Source organism: Pinus tabuliformis, chromosome 1_1 (assembly GCF_031772625.1).
Source record: "Pinus tabuliformis cultivar Carrire ecotype Pingquan chromosome 1_1, CPIR1, whole genome shotgun sequence".
Taxonomy (NCBI): Eukaryota; Viridiplantae; Streptophyta; class Pinopsida; order Pinales; family Pinaceae; genus Pinus; species Pinus tabuliformis.
In genome coordinates this window covers 275,750,878-275,771,295 of record NC_142297.1, presented here as the reverse complement: position 1 = coordinate 275,771,295, position 20,418 = coordinate 275,750,878, and positions in this window count along the sequence as shown.

Genomic DNA, 20,418 nt, shown 5'->3' with positions numbered 1-20,418 from the left:
GTTATTCATTCCTTGAATGGTAGCAGAGGGGTTTATCTCTTGGTTTCTTGGAACAGTCCAAGCGGCCCTCGGCCTTACGTCCACTCTTCGTTGTTTGACACAGAGAGATGGTGAATTCCTATGCCGTACTAGTCCTGCACCCTTCCAGCTTCCGGGAAACTTGTACTCGTTGTAGCTGTGCTAAACCGACGTCTTGGATTTTTCGTTGTTTTTAAGCATGGACATGCATTTGGGCTTCTCTTGAGTTGTTATGTAATTTATCTTTCTAATTATGAACATAGCACAGGACAAAACCCTGGATAATACCTCTCGTTTGGTTACAGTTGAGTAATACAGTGTATCAATGTTGTTTTCTTCCATTTGTCATGTTAAGTTATAGTCCTCGCAACCTTTTTGTATGCTATAAGCAAGAATGTTGGTTTAACCTCTGTTGTGTGTTAACTATTATAATGATTTAGTTCTAGCGTTTCTCTCTAGGATTTTGGATTGATGGCGGTTTATCTGTGGACATCTCATTGTAATTTTTTTTTGTTAATGCACAGTCTTATACATTGAAGTATCTTTGTAGTATTTTTGCCTGTTAAGTTTCTCTTGTTGCATTTTGGTAAAAGCTGCCCCCGTGTGGAATACCAGATGTCTGTTTGGCAAATTCCTGGGTTGCATGAGGGCGTTCACCCTTGGGAACTAGCCCTAGCATTTGGCTGGCCTACCAAGTGAATGAATTTTCGATTCTATATTATATATTTGAAAAAAAAAAAAAAAAAACCCTAGCACCTCTGCACAAGGGTCTCGTTAATGGTTTAATGTAATGACATCATGAGTATTTACCATTGTTTGGTTAGTTAAATGCACATTCAATCTTCTGTTATTTATTTACATGATTATATCTTACCTTACTTTCAGTTTCAGTTGGGATATTTGTGAATGGAAAGAAGACAAGGGCTCTGTATATATTTTTTTTTAATAATTGAAACCCTTACATCATCCTCTCGATCACTACAACTGTTTTTCCTCGGACTCTTGTAGTTGATGGCCCTACTATCCGTGCATTAAGTTCCTATACTTATTTCCTGAAAGTTTACTATGTTTTCATGCATTCACATGTGCATAAGAGGTTGTCTTTTTAACATCCATTTACTGCCTATTGTGTAAGTTCTCTTTTGCCCATTTTCGAGGTCAACCTCTTGCCTTTCAGATTCCGCTGTAATTTCTTAAATTTCCCACCGTATATTAAAGTTTACTTTATTGTCAACCCTTGCAGACCTTACCAGAGTTATCACTTAATTCATTTAAGAGGGGAAACAAAAAGAAATACAATTCTCTCCACATCCTCTACCTCATGCCACAATAAGAATAACTTGTAAAGAAAGACATCTATAACACCTTACGGGTTACTGGAATAAAAACACTCCAAACCCTCCTACAATACAAATGTATTTCAACAAATATTTACCAACTATTCTGTTCTATAGGGTTCTTTTACATACCTGGAATTTCTGACTATTAGAATCTTTCTGATAATCACCCAAACCTGGGTCTGCTTCAATTCAACCGCTCGACCATGAGATTCATCTTTCGAGACCAAAATATCCCCCCTTGCTTCTTGCTAGACTGCAGTCTTCCCCAAGCTGCTCGTATAGCGAGTAGGGCTATCTGGTCATCACCAAACTTAGCCCTTTTCTTTCCTTCTTGGATATTTTCCCTTTTTTTCCTCTGCCTGTCACTACAACGCAGATTTTTCCTCCTCCTCCCTCCTTTTCTCTGGAAACTTTTCCAGTTAAGTGAGGTAGTTAGGGTTGCTTGCACAACAACCGTCTTTCCACCTCAAGAGGACAACCTCCTCCTTGAGAATCACCTCCTTTTAAGGAAACACCCTCATGAAAAACAAATTATATTTAAATTCTAAACAAATAATATTCAGTTTATTTTTACCACAGTAACTCAAATATTTACATTTATCCCAGGCACTAAAAACTTCTATAAAAGAAAATTTCTATATACTTTATTCTTTATTATCAATTTATTAAAACACCTCAACCAAAAATTTATTACCTTCAACAAATAAAAAATATAAAAAATATATAATTTTGAAATAATGGTTTACATACATTAAATAAAAAAAAATATTATTAAAAATGTTATTCTTATTATTTATAAGACTGACCAACAACACTCTTCTCATTTTCAAATATTTATTATTATTATTCATTTGTGTCTTGTCTTGAAAGAATGAAATATGTTAATTAAGAGAGTTGAACATTAATGAACTAGTGTTGAATTTCTGTGATTTTTTTGGTACTTGGTTTTTTAGGTTATTTATTTTTATGATAGGTAATGGTAGTTTAGTTTTGAAATAAAAAAACTTTGTAATTTTATTTGGTTAAAGATATACCAGCATTCTCATTTAAAAAATAAATAAAAATGATTGTATAATAAAAATGTGGGGCCAATTATATTATTTTTGTTTTATTTAAACAATGTTATATTATTATTTTCTTAGGTCTACGAATGAGATATTTTAACAAGATGATTAAGAAAGTTTAATATTAAAAATCTGAAGTTGAATGTGAATTTTTAGAAAATTAGATTTTGATTTAATAATTGATATTATTATTTGATTATATTTTTTTCATTTAAGGAAGGAAACATTTTAGATATGATGAAGAAATTTGCATATTAAAATGTTTGAAAATAATATTAATTTTTTTGTTGAAGGTGTAGTTTTAACTTAAACATTTAAGAGGAGCAATATTGATCAATAAGGAACAATTGTATTTATCTTAATTTTGTTAGGATTATTCATTGAGATACAAGTGACTTAAGTTTTAGTTGACTTTATTTAATAATATAATTACTAAAGTAGAAATACTATTTTATCTTTCAAATAAAATAAATAAAACATATGGATAGTGAAAATAACCATTAAGGAAATTTATGGCACTTAAAATAATACTTAAAATGATTTGGGAGTGGACTCTTAATTTTATTAGATATCTTTGAAATTTAAATTATTTATATATTTATATTAAAAAAACATTTTATTTTTAAAATATAAAAATAAATAAATAAATAGATTTTATTTAAAAATTTATTTATTAAAAAAATATTCTATTTTATATATATGGTAATTAAATATAAAAATTTCACATGTTAAGTAAAAGATGTCTGTTTAAAGGCGCTACATTTTTTGAGTTTTTGGCGAGAATATGACAATATTTTTTTTGCCAAATCTTAAATTTTGTTGTTTAAAATAGTTTTTCACTACATATATGGATTCAACACCTTGAAAAGCCCCTATTGTTGTTTATTCTTTCCTCTTGGCACTGAAACTCTTGCAAATCTTGGGCTCTCAATGACACGTTGTATTCTCTTATCATTTTGTGCACATTATAGATGCTTCTAGTTTGGTTTTTATGGGGTAATGGTATTTTTTTGAAGATGTTGATTATAATTGTTTGGAGTCAGCTCTGGATAGTGTTTTCAAGTTCTTGTTGGAGATCTATTTTCTTGTTTGCAACTCTTAGACAAGTGTTATGCGGTTTTAGTTATCACATATTTCTTCCTTAATTGGTTCTATGCTTTGATTGTATAGATAGATTGAAATTTTCCTGTAGTTATTGTTGGACATCTCTTTTCCTATTCGCAACTCTTCATGAAATGTTATGTGGTTTCAGTTAATTTGTTCTATGTTATGATGGTATAGATAGATTGAAATTCTCATGTAGCTTTGATTTCAGCTGAACAAAGTGAGCATATTTTGTCTTTGATATCTATTTGATACGGGTGATAATAGACTTATGGGTTCATTTGTATTCTTAAGGGATTTGGAAATGATATCGATGTAATTTTTCATTTTAATAATGAATACAAAATGTAACAATTTACACATAAAATAAAATAAAATGTTGGGTTGTGTTATATTCTTTTCAGGACTAGCTCTAGTAGCTAAATTGAGGGGCTTGCGTGGGGTGCATTGGGGGTCACAGGAGGGGTGACAGCCCCCCTATGTGGGGGTTTGAGGGGGGCGGTAGCCCTCCTCTACGGTTCCGAGGCAGGGAATTTTTTTTTGGACCCTATATTAGGTGGGCGGGCCTACCTATGGTTTTGTGCATTGATTTCGCACATGGTTTTGAGCAAAATGGTTTTAGGTCCATGGTATTTTATAGATCCGATCAAGGGAACTACCGTTATGTTGTAATCCAGGGTTAATGGATTGGGGTTTACGGATGCTTCGACATATATATATATATATATATATATATATATATATATATATATATATATATATATATATATATATATATATATATATATATATATATACACACACATATACATATACATATATATATATATATTGTAATATTGAAAGGAACATAATGAAAAATCAATATGGGAGTCCTCGTTTTGGGATCCAGGGTAAAATCTCTGTGTATATTTGTTTTATGTGTTATGTTCTCGCCATTGTTTATTTTCTGTTTTTAGAATTCGTATGTAGGTAATTTAGAATTCGTATGCAGGTAAGTTCTGTACAGGGTTAAAACCTACATAAAACACCTTCAAAAACCCCTAGGCGCACTCTGATTATGGAGAGTTTACAACCTAGATTTGTAATTCCAAAAAATCTCTATTGAACTTTGAACAAATTAAATTGGAAAAAATACCACAAAATCTTCAAAAACATAAAACAAACAAGCTTGCATAGCTAGCGTTCCCTGCAACTTAATTTAATCATTATATATATATATATATATATATATATATATATATATGTATATGATTTTCTAAATTATACATTAGAAATTGGTAAAATTAATATATATTTAAACTCAAAGTAATATGAATCAATATCAGATAAATCCTCTCAAAGCTATAATGTTTAATAAACCATAGTTAATCCAAACAATTGGATGACTAAATAAGCGTTAATGAAGCATATTAATAAATGTAATAGAGAATTGCATATATAGTGGTGCTCTCCATGTACCATAAAGTTGGTGAATTTACATTTCTGAAATTTAAGTGAATAATGATGGACAGGTTGTTTCTCGTTTTGTAATTAGTTTTCACATTCATGAATTTAAGTCAATATGTAATTAATAGAGTATCACATTCATCCAAATGCAAATCCTAATATTTCATTATCCTCGCGACTTTCATAAATTCCAAAATAATGTATCGTAAAAAAATTAATTTGTTATATTACATAAATTCCAAAATAACATATCTTAAAAATTTTAATTTATCATATTTTTCACTGTCCATGTAATTTGTGATGAGAGTATAGTACATAGTAATGATTGCTGATATCATATAGAGCTTGTTTTCTAACCTAAGGAAATAAGTTAAGGACTCAATACTCAGGCATTTGGCAGGAGTGAGAGCCTGCCCTTTAGAGACTATTAGTGAGTGATTTTAGGTAGTGTGATTTTCTTTGAATAACAATGATGAGTCAGCTTACATTTGTGCTTACATTTATGGATAGCATTAAGTAATTTGAAAAAATTTAAAGTTTCAAATTTTTTTATTTGCGTAACCTTTTATGGGTTAAGAATTAAATTTATATGTGTTAAAAAACATATTTTTAAGTTGATGAATGTGTATATTTGGTATCATAAGAAAGTTTTCAAATCAAAGTGCTTCTCTCTCTTTTAATGGTTGCAAAATAGTATGTAATGGTTGGTTTTGAACCTTGTTGTTAGGAATTGTCTCTCTTTTAATTGTTGCAAAATAGTATGTAATGGAGGTTTTGAACCTTGTTGTTAGGAATTGTCTCTCTTTTAACTGCTGCAAAATAGTATGTAATGGAGGTTTTGAACCTTGTTGTTAGGAATTTTGAGCACAGACAAGTGTGATACACTTGAAACTCACCATAAAGGTATTGTCTTGAGTTGGCAGATTTCGATAAATATTCGGAATTGTGATTTAATTATTGTAATTTTATTTTTGATTAAAAATTAATACTTGTAAAAACACATTTTAAATAAAAAAAATAATTTAATGTAGAATTTATCAGAAAATAAAAATAAAAAACTAAAACATTAAATACAAAATTAAATTATAATAATAATTATTATAATATAAATATAAATTAAATATTAATAAATTCACAATTTTGTTTAAATTAATAATAGCTAAAACAATATTATCATTTACTATTTTCTAAATAATTTTATATAAAAACTTTTTTTAATTAAAAATTAAAATTAAAATTATTTTAAATCAACTAAAAAGTATTTTTAGTATGATATTAGGGAAAAAAATTCAAGATCAAAAACTTATGGTAAAAATAAAATTTAAAATTATTTTAAATCGACTAAAAAATATTTTCTTTGTATGATATCAAGGAAATAAATTTAAGATCAAAAACTTAAAAATTTATAGTAAAAATAAATATGGTTGAAAAGGTGTATGGTTTATGATTCATTAACATAATACTATTCGGTGCGTTTTGTATATAAGTTTATGAGAGTTTGTGATTCCCCTTTTATGGAAGTTATTTTGTTTTCTTCATTAAAGTATTAAAACTATGTCTCATTTCAAGTCAGAGATCCCTGTCACATACATTAATTTTTATCTATAACTAATTATTTATATTTTATTGAAATTAAATTTTAAATTATTAAGAATCATCAAAAACATTAAAAATAAATCTGAGAATAATTAATCTTGACTCATAATAAAAGAATTAATTATAATCACACTATATTAATATATAATTAAAATGTGTTTTAAAATATTTTTGGTCTTATTTTAAAATAAAATTATTTGTTATTATATTTGTATAGTTTGTTTTTATTTTTATTAATAAAATTTTGAGGATCATGTATAGTAACCTTTGTTTAAGTTAATTATATATATATATATATATAATAATAAATGAAATATCATGTTATGTTAAATAGATATAAAATAAATATCTTATCGATGAAATATCATATTAATGAAGTGGGGCAGAAATCTTATTTATTTATTAATAGTTTTGAGATAGTTTATAAATATTTTTGTTTAAATTAAATAAGTGTAATAGATATATCAAAATAATTTAGAAAAACATAATGTTATTTAAATAAAAAGTATTTTAAAATAAATATATTAATAAACCTGATAAAAATTAAGTGGAAATATTTATCAGTTTACTTTATTTGTAAATATTATTATAAGAATATAATTTTTACATTATAAATTTCTATATAAAATAAAATATAACAATATTTTTACAGTGATAAAGCAAAATTATATATATAAAACGTAATTTGATAAAATTTTTAATAATAATTTTTTTTTTTTTTCGCTAAGACTAACCTACACACCTACGGGGATTTGAACCAGTGACCTATCGCAAGGAGTGCCTTAACAGCGCACCCATTCACCGTCAATCCAAAACCCCGTAGGCAATAATAAAAATATTATTTTAAATTAATTAATAATATTATTTAAAATTTAAAATATTTATTTTAATTTATTTTAATTATAGTTAAATTTTAACCATTGTTATTTAATTCAATATGAGATTAATTTTTTTTATGAAGATAAAGATATATTAAGAAGATAAATAATGAAGGTATTTTATTAATGATCTGTTACTGTTATTGAGACGGATGATAAATACTAGTTACTTTTTCACAAGGTGTAAAGTGCACTTGTATAGCATGAGCAAGGCGTACCGCCAATTAATATAAAAATAATATTTAGATTGAATGTTCTAAAGCTGCAAATTCTTATTTGTTTATGCGTAACAATATTTAGATTGAATGTTCTAAAGCCGCAAATTCTTATTTGTTTATGCGTAATTTGTGGCTCTTGTATTCAATATGCATTTAACCATTTTGTTGGGTTGGTCTGAGAATCCGTTGTACAGGTTTTAGTTGTTGGAAGGGTTTTGGAGTAATCGGATAAAAGAGGGTTTATAATTTCAAATTTAATTATATTTTAATTAATTTTTTTATTTTTATTTTTTATTTGATTTTATATTTTTGTGATTCATATTTATTTTTTAGTTATTTTTGGGACAAATTACATAGACACGGACATTGTTTAATGGTGGACATTTCAAACATACTAATGAGTTTCATCTTCATGACTAAGGTGAAGACATTTCAAACATACTAATGAGTTTCATCTTCATGACCAAGGTGAAGACATTTCAAACATACTAATGAGTTTCATCTTTATGACCAAGGTGAAAAAACGATTTGTCAATAGTTCTAGAGTTAACTATTAAGATAATAATAATATTTTAACAATAATGACTAGTTTTTAGTCAAGAAATTTTAACTAATTTGGTCAATGTGAAAAAATAATTAAATTAGTAAAATTTAAAAAAAAGTAATTGATAATTTATTAATTAGTTATTATTAAATATAATAGTATTAACAACTATATAAGAAAATATGACAATAATATCAATAAGTAAGAAACATTACATTAGTGAAAAATAAATAAAAAAAATATTAATTTAATTAAAATTAAATTCTTAATTCTCAAATTGGTGTTAATTATTAAATAATTATAATAATATTTAGAGTGGCGGAGGATGTTAGGACTTCGAGTCGGGGAGTCGTGCCACTGAGTCATATCAGGCACACCCATGTGCAATGGGTGTCGTGTTGGACCAACTCAGGGTAGACTACACACGGTTAGTATAACGTAGAAGTCACATTAGGTTAAGTGTGACGGTTGGGCATACATAGCGGGCTTGTCGTGTAGGTGAGCGCCTAGCCTTTGTCGTTAGCAGACAGAGTGGGTGAGTCATCAGATGAGGGCCCATTGGGCGGCCTGAGTCGGGCGCCCAGGTGAGCATGCACCTTGGCGGGCGAGCCGCCCATGTGTTGGCTGAGTTGGATAATCAGGCAGTGAACGCGTTCAGATGGTTAACTCGGGTGGTGGTGTGGAGGCGAGTCGTGTAGAGTGGGTGAACAAGCTAACCCATGGAGAAGTGCAATGATCTGGGCTACGCGATGAATGAATGGACATGTCGTGAGATGTTGATAGGTCGATTTGGAAGAAATGGTAATGGACCGACCCATGGCCAAACGAGTAGACTCGTTGGTTGGTCGGTTGGACTTCGATGGGAGTTGTATAAATATGGGTAACGATATTTGAGATAAGGCATCAATCAGTCATCCAAGCATCTAAATAAGTGCGAAGGAATGAGTCGTGAACAGGTTGAGTCAATCGAGCAGTTCAGAGCAAGTTGTGGTTTCCAGTAAAGTCGAGTTTATGGGCAGAAGGTCGTTGAGGACACCGAACAAGTGTCATGTTGCAGGGGGAGGACTGCGAGTTGTGCGTATTGGTAGCAGGTCATGCGTTCGCATAGACAGGGAGGTCAGGCTAGTATTGAACGTATTTTTTGGGCAAAAACTTGGGGTTTCCACCATAGGCAGTAGTGTTAGGCTATAGCGCAACAAAATTGTGTGAGAGGCAGGTAAGTGTGACGATATGCAGAAGTGCGACAGAAGGTTGTGACACGGTTCAGGAAAATCGTGCAGGCAGTGTATATCAGTGTTGGGAATTTCGGTGAATGAGTCATGGGAAACATTGCAATGGGCACGTGTTGCACGACTATGCTATGAATTTCATAAGTTTTGGAAGAATCGTGCAGGTCAAGTATGGAAGGTTAAGCATCTGTAAACATTTGTAAATTGTAAAGTATATTCCATACTTGTATAATATTGTTAGGCAGACTTTATAGGAGTTGCCCCTCCCAAGTATATGTGTATACTTGTGTTATGATTTCCGCTGCATATTGATGAAATATTAATTGAAAAATTATAATTGAAAAAGTTATTTCCGCTGCATTGTAAAACTTATTGGAAATCTAGCTAAGTGTTGGTGATGGGCGTAGTTCGTGAACCATAGTAGTGAAAACGAAAAGGTGGGCGGTGTCACACCTTGCCCACAAGTGGGAATTGAGTCATCACTAGTGTGGGGGAATGTTAATTATATTTTCATACTTGTATAATATTGTTGGGCAAACTTTACAGGATTTTCCCCTCCCAAGTATATGTGTATACTTGTGTTATGATTTCTGTTGCATATTGATGAAAGATTAATTGAACAAAGATAATTGAAGAAGTTATTTCTGCTACATTGTCAACACTTATTGTAACATTGGCTAATTGTTTAATAAATAATTATAATAGTATTTAGAATTATATGAGACTGTTCTTGGGGATGACCAACTACCGGCTAAAGTTTTTATAGGGGTACTTGTTGTGGGGAAAAGTATCCGACTCGGATGACCCTATCCCTACTCTAAGGGTGACAGTCCTTAGCAACAACTGAAAGTAAAGCTTTGGTATTTTCCTTTATGAAAGTACAGAGAAGGAAGAAAAGATTAACCAATCGGTGTCTTTCGCTTTTGTCGATCCTGTCCTCTCTCTTTGTCTCTTGTTCCCAGCTCCTTGCTCTCTTTGCCGGCCCAGCTACACACAGATCCTGCACAAACAAGAGAGGGAAACTACAAGAAACATGTACTCATAACTGATGCATGGATTAGAGTGAATCAGATATACAAGTAAATACAATACATCAATGCAATACAAGTATATAGGAGAACATTCAAAGCTTTATTGATAGAAGTAAAAGGGTTCTGAGGAGATTACAACCATCAATGGCTCCAATCCAGCAACACCTCCCCAGCAGCAAGAAATCTCCTCTTCACCTCTATAAAAGCAATCACCCAATAGCTCTAACTGTAAACCAACAGCACTTCCTTGCTTTACACAAAATTCCAGCCTCCCTAGACCTCATGAGAGAGCTCTATATATAGGAGATTTGGAGAAAGGATGAGTCAGCTTGAGGCTGGCATAAAGCTAACTAGTGTCCTCTCCCACTTTAGTTAAACTTCAGTTCTTGAGTCCACTTGGAGATCCTTGCTTACACATGGAGATCAAGTACCTCTTACTCATCACAGGGCGAATCCCTTGAACCAAGTGTCAGTTTGGAAGCTTCCTGGGCAGTTGACACCTTGCAGAATGATTGTGCCACTTGGCCAATCTCGCCCAGCGCAGGTAGCCTTCATTGGTTTTGACTTTCAGCGCAGGTACAAGGAGGAGCAGTTGACATTCAGCGCAGTTGCTCAGTGGAGCAGCTGACATGATCCAAAAATAGCCTGTTTTGAGTGTTTTTCAGGTGGAGAACTGATGGGAAGTGCTGTGGTTTGCTGACCTTGTTCTTCTAGGGGTAAGAACAACATGTTTAGGGACTGAGGATCCCTGTAATTATTGACATTTCATGCTCCATGCTGCGAGGCACAAAAATGTCTATAACAGTTGCCCCCTAAAGTATGAGGCCGTTTATCGGGTGAAATGCTTTATCTAGAGGGTCCGAAGTTCATTCCAGTGCTGAGGAGGCGCCCTGTAATACAATACAATACAATACATTATTTTTCATTCTGTTTTCATGATCTAGCTGAGGCGGGCATTCCCATGCTCAGCTTTATAAATACATTTTGGTACATAGAACAGACGATCGTCTGATGGTAGACCGATAATTCTCTGCTGGAATTATCATCCTTTGAGTAGGATGATCATCTGCTGCAATGATGTACATGACAAATGCTTTTATATTTCCTGAATATGTATCGCAGCCCGGATGGATGAAACTAGATCCGGGGTCTTCAAACTCGTTCGATCTTCACTCTAAGTACAAGTCGATCCATGTGAGAATTTCGCTGACGTCGAACATGGAAAGACATCGCTTGATTACCGGTCAATGATGAAAACCGTTAACAAGCGCGAGAGGAATCACCGATAATGATAATGACCCTCAAGGTACCGCAGTACAATTCACGTGGCGTGAATAAAGGACTTGGCGTCGAACGCCACGCAAAATCTTCTGGTCGAAGGTCATTGATGTATACCTGTCGCCGGAAGTGAGAAACTTGCCATTGGGGCATGCAAGCTTCAAAGTACTGATGGGGTTGTTCCTAGATCAACTTCTTGGATAATGAGCTGAAGTCGACAAGAAGCGATCCGTCAAAGGAGGGCCTTAATGAATCCCACATCAATGACACGGAACGGAGCTAATGATTTTAGTGGAGGTGAAAACAAACTGTGACATATGATCCAGGGCGGCGATCATGAATGGATGAAGGATAATGTATGGCAGTGGATGGGACACGGTTGACACTTTCAGAATGACCTCTCTTGAACATATAACGACACTGATGCGATGGATCGGTAGCATTACCCCAAAATGTGGATGGTTTGGCGAAGACCATGGTGATGAGACCGGTGAATGAAACAACCCAACCCGATGTGGTACGGAAGAAAAGTGTCATGTTCAAGAGCGACTTGCTACCGTTAAGCTTTGATGTTCTCCCAATTTTTCCCCAGTCATTTCTGACCAGTACCTCTTTATTTTTGTCAAGCTTGAGGAGGATAACATATGCTTGTTCTATAACCTGCCCTTCGGGAAAGCCCATCGCTATGATTTAACGAGCTTAGCGATAGGGAAACTCGTTCTCGTCTAAAGACAAGTTTGTCGCTATTTAATCATTTTAACGAGTCTAACGACAAGGAAAACTCGGTCCTTTTCATTTTTAGGGAGTCTGAAAAGGTACATAAAGTCAACTCCAAAATTCCTTTTTCGTCATCTAATCCCTTAAGTCCGAAAAAGTATAAAACAATACAGAAGGGATGGGTGTTCGGTACTTTTAACGAGCCGAACAAAACAAGCGCTCGATCTTTTTGTGCAATAATCCCTCAGGTCCAAAAAGACTAAAATCTAGAGGAAGGATAGCTCTTCCGGTCGCTTTAACGAGCTGGAAGGCCAAAACTCGGCAAACTTTTCATATTTTACGAGTCAGTGAAAAGAGCTCAAAGAAGACTCGTCTTTTGAGGAACGAGTGATAAACAGGGATAGCAACTGATTCCAGGTACAAATTGGAATTTTCCAATCACGGTAGTGTCACAAGGATGGCTAGGTGAAATCACTCTTTGCAGCTGTTCCTCAAAATGGGTAAACAATCATATGGGGGTGAACGACCGGCCAAATGACGGTGGAGGTGATGGATGAAAACACGACCAAGGTTTTTAAGGCTGATAATTTTACGATCACAATGGTTATTTACCGGGATAGGTTCATTTTTACTGAGCTTGAACTCTGGTGGGAACTTTTGCTCACGCTTTTCTATTTTTTAACGAGCATAAATTCCGCATAAAACTGCTCGAATCTTGCGTTTATTTTTTAACGAGCATGAACTATGTGCTAAAACTGCTCGATTCATGGTCAAATTTGATTTTTTACTTTTACTAGCTTTTCTCTTTTCAAATGTAGTACTTCACCTTCAATTGCTGCAACAAACTTTGTTAGAAATGGACAATATTTGCATGAAAATGAGATTATAACCCTAACATTTAACTTTAAACTGTGTAAAAAGTCATAAAAAGGTGTTTTTACCTCTCATTTACCATTTCATTTGCATTTTGCTTGTTGGAGCTCTGGAGGTGCCTCTTCTTCCTTGATTTTCACCAGCTGATTCCGGGAGATTCTGTGGACGATTTTCGGCGCCGTTTGGGCCAGGTAGGAGCTAAACCTTAGCCCTTCACTTTCATGGTTTCCTTTTTCAGTTTCATGCACATTTTTCAGGGTTTCTGAGCCTCAGGGGTTTCATTAAGGCGCCATGTCATCAGCGCAGGTTCTCCTTTCGAAACTTGCGTTGCATTTCAGGTTGTCTTAAGGCAGACTGTGCCTCAGCGCAAGGTAGAGTCTCTCTGCCTGCGTTGGGCCTAGAAAAACTGATCCTGCATGCGATTTTTGATGATTTTTCGCCAGTTTTTCATCAAAATTAGGAACTTACTCCTCCCCTTGTTTGCTTGCAGGGAACTTTGAACAAAATGTCCCTTACATGGCGAGAACGAGAACATGAAGCAGAGGACATGGTTGCACTCCATGACCCGGTCACGGTGAACGCGCTTCGGAACTGTGGCTTACTGAAGTTCTTCCGTATCTCTAGCATGAGAGCACAGATTTCTTTACTGCAGTATATGCTTGATGCTTGGGATCCTGTTAACCAAGTATTCCAGATTAGGGGGAAAACCATCCCCTTGACCATAGAGGACATGTACTTCTTGACTGGGTTGTCAAGGCGGGGTGCCCCCATTTCTTTGTCAGGTACGGTTCGAGGGACTAATTCCACCAGAGACTATATCCGTCAGTATTGCCGGGAAGGTTCACAGCCGAGCAGAGACGGCAAGATCAATATCCGTGACATCACTGACAGGTCTCTTAGGTCCATTATGTTTACCATTGGTAGGATGGCCGGTAGCGCAGCTTCTCACATGCAGCACGCCTTGGAGTGTCTCCAACCGAAAGTGTTTAACTGGTGTGAAGCAGTACTTGTTCAGATGAAAAGTCAATTGACCAAGGTAAAGGACGGGGGGCTGAAGAACTTTGGATTTGGTTCTATTCTGACTGCCTTCGCCTTGGAGAAAATCCCATTGATGCAGCCTCAGTACATCATACTCGACTTACCTTCTCCGACCGAGCCACGTATGCAGAGGTGGGTTGACCACATGTCCCGACATGCTGGTCAACCTCAGATTACTTTTACTGAGGCCTTCTTTAGGTGGTTCGAGCGTCAGGAGATGGTGTTTTCTGAGTATCCATATGTGGGTATGGACTACCGAGGTGATCCGGACTTGGTGCTACCGGACGGCGAGCAATGGGGCGCTATTGGTAAAATTTCTGACCATATCACTGTTTATTGTTTTTACTCATGATGTTACTGTGCAAAACTGATCAAGCTCTTGGGTGCATGCAGATGTTGGTCCTGTTCGTCCAGCAGCCCGTCCATGATCGCCAGCTGCTGCCCCAGTAGCAGAGCCTGCTAGGAGAGTTGTTATTCGCGACCTTGGTGATACTGAGATACTTGCAGCTGTGCAGGAGCAGGTTGAGAGCCTTACTCGTGGTCTTCCGGATGTACAGATTGACGAGTTACCTTTACAGTTGCAGCGGCACACTATTGGAGTGCCTAGACGATGGACTCGTCTCTTGCGCATGATTGCACAGACCGTGACGTACTATCATGAGCACCACTAGGCTAGGGTGCCCCCTAGCATCTTTTTGAGTTCTAGGTCATACGACCAATTTTGTTTTGATTACAGCACATCATGTAAAAACTATAAACAGCTTTATATATTTTGATTTTCGGGGTTTATTCTGGTTTATTTGCGATCCACTTGCATAGCACCGATGCATCTCTTTTTATATATGTCGTAAATGTCTATCTAATACATAGTTTGCTAATGAATCTGTTAATGTGTTCAAGTTTCTGGAAATATGTTGGTATTGAATTGAATCAAACTCTCTTTCCAAAATATTAACCCTTAGAAACATTCGATAAATAGCTGGATTGTGGACTGAATATATACCAGTGAGTTGTAGTATCACAAGCTGTGAGTCTAGCCTAACAATTAGTCGGCGTATACCATGAGCGATGGTATCAGAGAGGAGTTCAATCAACGCGCTATACTCAGCGATGTTGTTCGTTGACTGCCCAATACACACACCTCTGAAACTCACTAACTCGCCGCTTGGATCAAAAATGGCCCAGGCTGCGGAGGACAAATTCCGCGTACTACGACTCGCTCCGTCGGCATATCCTACATATGTCTCAGAAAAATTCGACATCTGCAACAAACGAGAAGGGTGGATTACTAAACCGAAACAAACACTTTAGCGAAAACAAAATACAACAAAAGCACTCAGGTTACTATTCAGGCATAGTAACGCTTGAGGTACAACCCGTTGCGGGGTTGCGCCAGTGGTATCCCGTCATAATCCATTAACTCGTAGGCTCCTTTTGCTAACACCCTTTTAACAATATAGGGACCCATCCATAAGGACTTAAATTTTCCTGCTCCTAATTTGTCGGATTCTTGGTCATAAAGCAAAACTAAGTCACCCTCAGAGAAGATACGAGGTTTGACATTCTTGTCGAACTGTGCCTTGACTCGTTTCTTATGGGCTTCGTTCGCCAAAGCGGCGTCACGACGGTTTTCATCCAACTGGATCAATTCCAAGAAACGAGCCTCTTCTTCTGAGGTTCCGGGGAGGAGGTCAATTGCGAGTTTAAGAGACGAAATTTCGCACTGGATCGGTAAGACTGCCTCCAGGCCATACACCAATTGGAATGGTGTGAACCCAGTGGCGTTTTTTACCGAGGTTCGGTAAGCCCACAATGCTGAGTACAGGAGTAGGTGCCATCTTCTTTTGTGAACCCCGATCATCCTTTGCAACATACGCTTTAGGACCTTGTTGATTGCCTCAACTTGTCCGTTGGCTTGTGGATAATATGGGGTAGAGCTGTCGTGAGATAGCCCTAGTTTGGCAGCTAATTCAACCATCATGTGATTGCGAGAATGCGATCCATGATCTGTCACTATAGCCTGCGGAACGCCAAACCTGGCGACTACATGATTAAAAAAGAAAAGGGCAGCTGTTTCACCAGTGTTATCCAATGTAGGCATCGCCTCGGCCCATTTGGTAAAATAGTCAACAGCGACTATAATATACCCATGCCCCCCGGTCGAGGTGGGGTTACATTGCATGAAATCGATGCCCCACTTGGCGAAAGGCCCAACAGCAACTATAGGCTGCAATGGTGCGGGCGGTCTCCTGGTTTTGCTATCAAAGATCTGACACGCATGACAACTTCTGACAATATAGGGACCCTTCCTGGGCAGTTGACAATATAGTCGGCCAGAAATATCCTGCTCGTAAGATTCTTTGTGCTGTTGCATATCCAGATTGATGCCCCCCGCACGCGCCTGAATGACAATCATTCAGGGCTTTCTCGGCCTCCTCATGGGTAAGGCACCTTCTCAGAACTGTATCGACACCACGACGGTAAAGTGTATCACCGACGATCATGTAGTCTTTAGATTGGTATCGTATACGCTTCTGTTCCGAGTGTGAGGTATTAGGCCTAAATTTTTGGGTTTGGAGATAAACAATGATGTCTCCATACCACTCATCGCTTACTGATATCAGAAACAAATTTTCATCCACGATTGACTCTTCTGATGTTTCATCGTTGGACGACGATGGGAGATCGCATAATAATTCCGCGAAAACTAGAGCTTTCTTCGATTTGGATTTTACAAAATCTAAATCAAACTCTTGAAGGATTGCTATCCATTTTGAATATTTGCCCCCAAGCAACTGTCGCGACAGTATATATGTCATGGGGTTGCAATCTGACAGAACGGTAGTTTTCCTAAAGAGGACATAATGTCGAAACCTTTGAATCGCTTGAACAACAGCAAGCGCTAGTTTTTCAACATAGGAATATTTACTTTCTGTGTCATTTAAGTTTTTACTTAAATAATAAATAGGATGTTCTATTCCATCGACTTCTTGCACTAAGACCATCGCAATGGTCGTATCTGCTGCAGCTAGATACAGGTTAAAATCTCTTTGATAGTCCGGGGCGTACATTAATGATGCTCTTACTAGAGAATCTTTCAGAGCGTCAAAGGAAGCTTGTGCAACCTGGTCCCAGACAAAAGGTACATCCTTTTTCAAAAGACGAGTATAACCTTTGGCAAGTTCTGCGTAATTTGGAATGAACCTCCTCAGAAAGTTTGCTTTCCCTTGGAGTTTCTGAATCTGAAGCAAATTTGAAGGTGGAGGCAAATTAATGATTGCCTGAACCTTACAGGGGTCGAGACGAATCCCATCCTTAGAGACTACAAAGCCAAGTAAACGACCAGAACCGACGCAAAACACACACTTGTGCAGATTGAGTCTTATCTTGTAGTGTCGGCAACGTAGAAATATTGCTCTCAAATGCCGTGGATGATCAGTCCGCTTCCGCGAATGAGCCGGAAGATTGTCGAGGTAAGGTTGAACGATGTTCTTGATGTCATGGAAGGCATAATTCATTGCCCTCTGAAACGTCGCCCCTGCGTTCTTCAAACCAAAGGGTAATTTTCGATAAGCGAATGTGCCCCACGGACAAATAAATGCAGTCTTAGACTGGTCCTATGGGCGGATATTTATTTGATTATACCTGGAAAATCCATCCATAAAGGAAAAGATTTCACATCCGGCGCATTCATCAATTATCTGGTCGATGAAGGGTGTAGGGTAGTTGTCCTTTGGACAAGCTTTGTTTACATCCCTATAGTCGACGCACACTCTTATCGTCCCTTGTTTTTTCATAACAGGGACAATATTCGATACCCAATCGGTTAGAGGAACTGGGTAGATGAATCCAGCATGGAGAAGTTTTTCAACTTCTGCCTTAATGGCAGCGGCTTTCTTGGGGTGTACCTGCCGAAGCCGTTGTCTTACTGGTTTGACATCAGGATACATTTTAATCTCATGTTCAACTATGCTCGAGTCAATGCCTGGCATTTCATCATATGACCATGCAAAAACATCTCTAAATTCGCGAAAGAGAGCACCATATATTTCCAGTTCTGAAGGGGAACAACTTTTGCCGACATGAATATTCTCTACAACATCAGGTTTTGTCGAGATGTTTATGGCTACGGTCTCTTCAATATTGGATAGGTTTCGCTCTGAATCCACCGTATTTACAGTATTTGTTAGGAATTCAAACACTGAAGGGTGATATAGGTCGTGTTGAGTTTCTTCTTCACACTCTGGAAGAAGGGAACGATGGTGGTGATCATTCCATGGTGGCCCCTCAATCATCATTGATTGTAAGATTCCTTCGTCAGTCCCATGAACTTTTGACCATGGATCTAATGGGGTACCATATTCTTCGGACCTATCTACCCAAACGCTTGACGAGCATTGATTTGGGCTCGCCTCCCATGCCTGAAACATTGATTGCTACAATATTTCAATAGGGCTAGGTGTCAACACCACTCGATAATCCATGACGACTTTGTCTTCTGCGACCTTCGACGAAGATACCATGTTGCATGTTGCTACAAACGGGATATCCCCTACATGGGAAGGAGGTGGCAACGCGAAAGTTCCCATCATTGTGGGATCTTTTAGCAAGCCTACTCCGATATCTTGCACTGAAGGGTCGCTCCCATGGATCATGGGAATGCTTCCAGTAACTTGTGAACCATTAGGGAGGAAATTCTGTTGGTCGACGATCGTAATCCCTCCTTCAAACGGGAATGCGATCTTCCTAAAGTATGTCGACACTACAGCTGCCATGGCATATATCCATGGTCTTCCCAGTAGGATGTTGTAGTCAAGATTGCCATCAATGACTTCAACATCAATTTCCACTGTTTTTCCTCCTAGTTCAACCTTAAAGTTATTTAGGATACCGTACGGAGTGTACGTCCTACCGTCAAATGCTTTCAATGTCGTCGGAGATCGCGACAAGGTTGGAGATCCAAGAGTTTTCCAGCAACTCATCGACATGATACATGTCGATGCTCCCTCATCAATAATCGTTCTATGAACTGTTTTGTTGAGTGCTTTCACTTGAATAAGGAAAGCTAGTTGCGCTGGTAACCAAGGATCATATCCTCTGTGATCAAAGGATACAAGATTGGAATCTTTAGGATCCACTCCACCAATTGCTGATAACAATGCCTGCCTTTGGGATGGACAATTTTGCAGTACCTCAAGAGTCGACATAGCAGATGGCGATTGGGCCAAATCTTCCACTATGTTATAATGCTGCGCCGTTCTGGCGCGAGGATTAAATGTCGACTTGTGTACTACTCCCTTAGGTGGCTTTATTGTTAATTCATGCGTGAGGGGGGGTGCAGCTTCTGCCGAAGTTGTTGCCGAACTACTGGGTTGATCTTTCCCTTTGTCGTCCGACACCGGCGGATTCCCATAATCTTTATTCCTGGTCGAGATCAAAGCATCATTCTGCTTAGAAACCGACAACATAAGCACTTGTGACGGGGAAGCATTTCCACTATCAACCATATTTTGACCTGGGGTGGGGAATGGATCAGTCAACACAGCTGAAGTTTGGGAACTTTTAAAGAACCTCTTTAACTCAGCTTTGAACGGACAGTTCTTTGTCGAATGATTTTCATCACATATCTGACATGGATAAAATTGTTTCCCTTGCCCAGGAGGGTTTGAAGAAGTTTTTTGAGGGGATGACTCACCCTGTTTCTTCTTCTTCCCTTTGTTTTGTTTCTTCTTGCTTCCTGGTTGATTGGAGTTTTTGCCTTTATCCGTAGATACATCATTTACCTCCGAAGCAAGAATCTCTTGATTTGCTTTTTGATTCGAAGTCTTACGGGCTTTCTTATTTGAATCCCTTGTCGACTTAGCGTTTGCAGTTCCAATCACGCCATCACCGGCATGAGAGTCACTATTCGATCCGGGAGGAGGAGGGATTGAAAATTCCGGTCTGGGGGCGTCAGGTATCTTATCATAGAGCGTGCCCGACTGAGTGTATACTAAGTCTAAATATTGAGCACGAGCAATAACCTGCTCCTCTGTTACGAC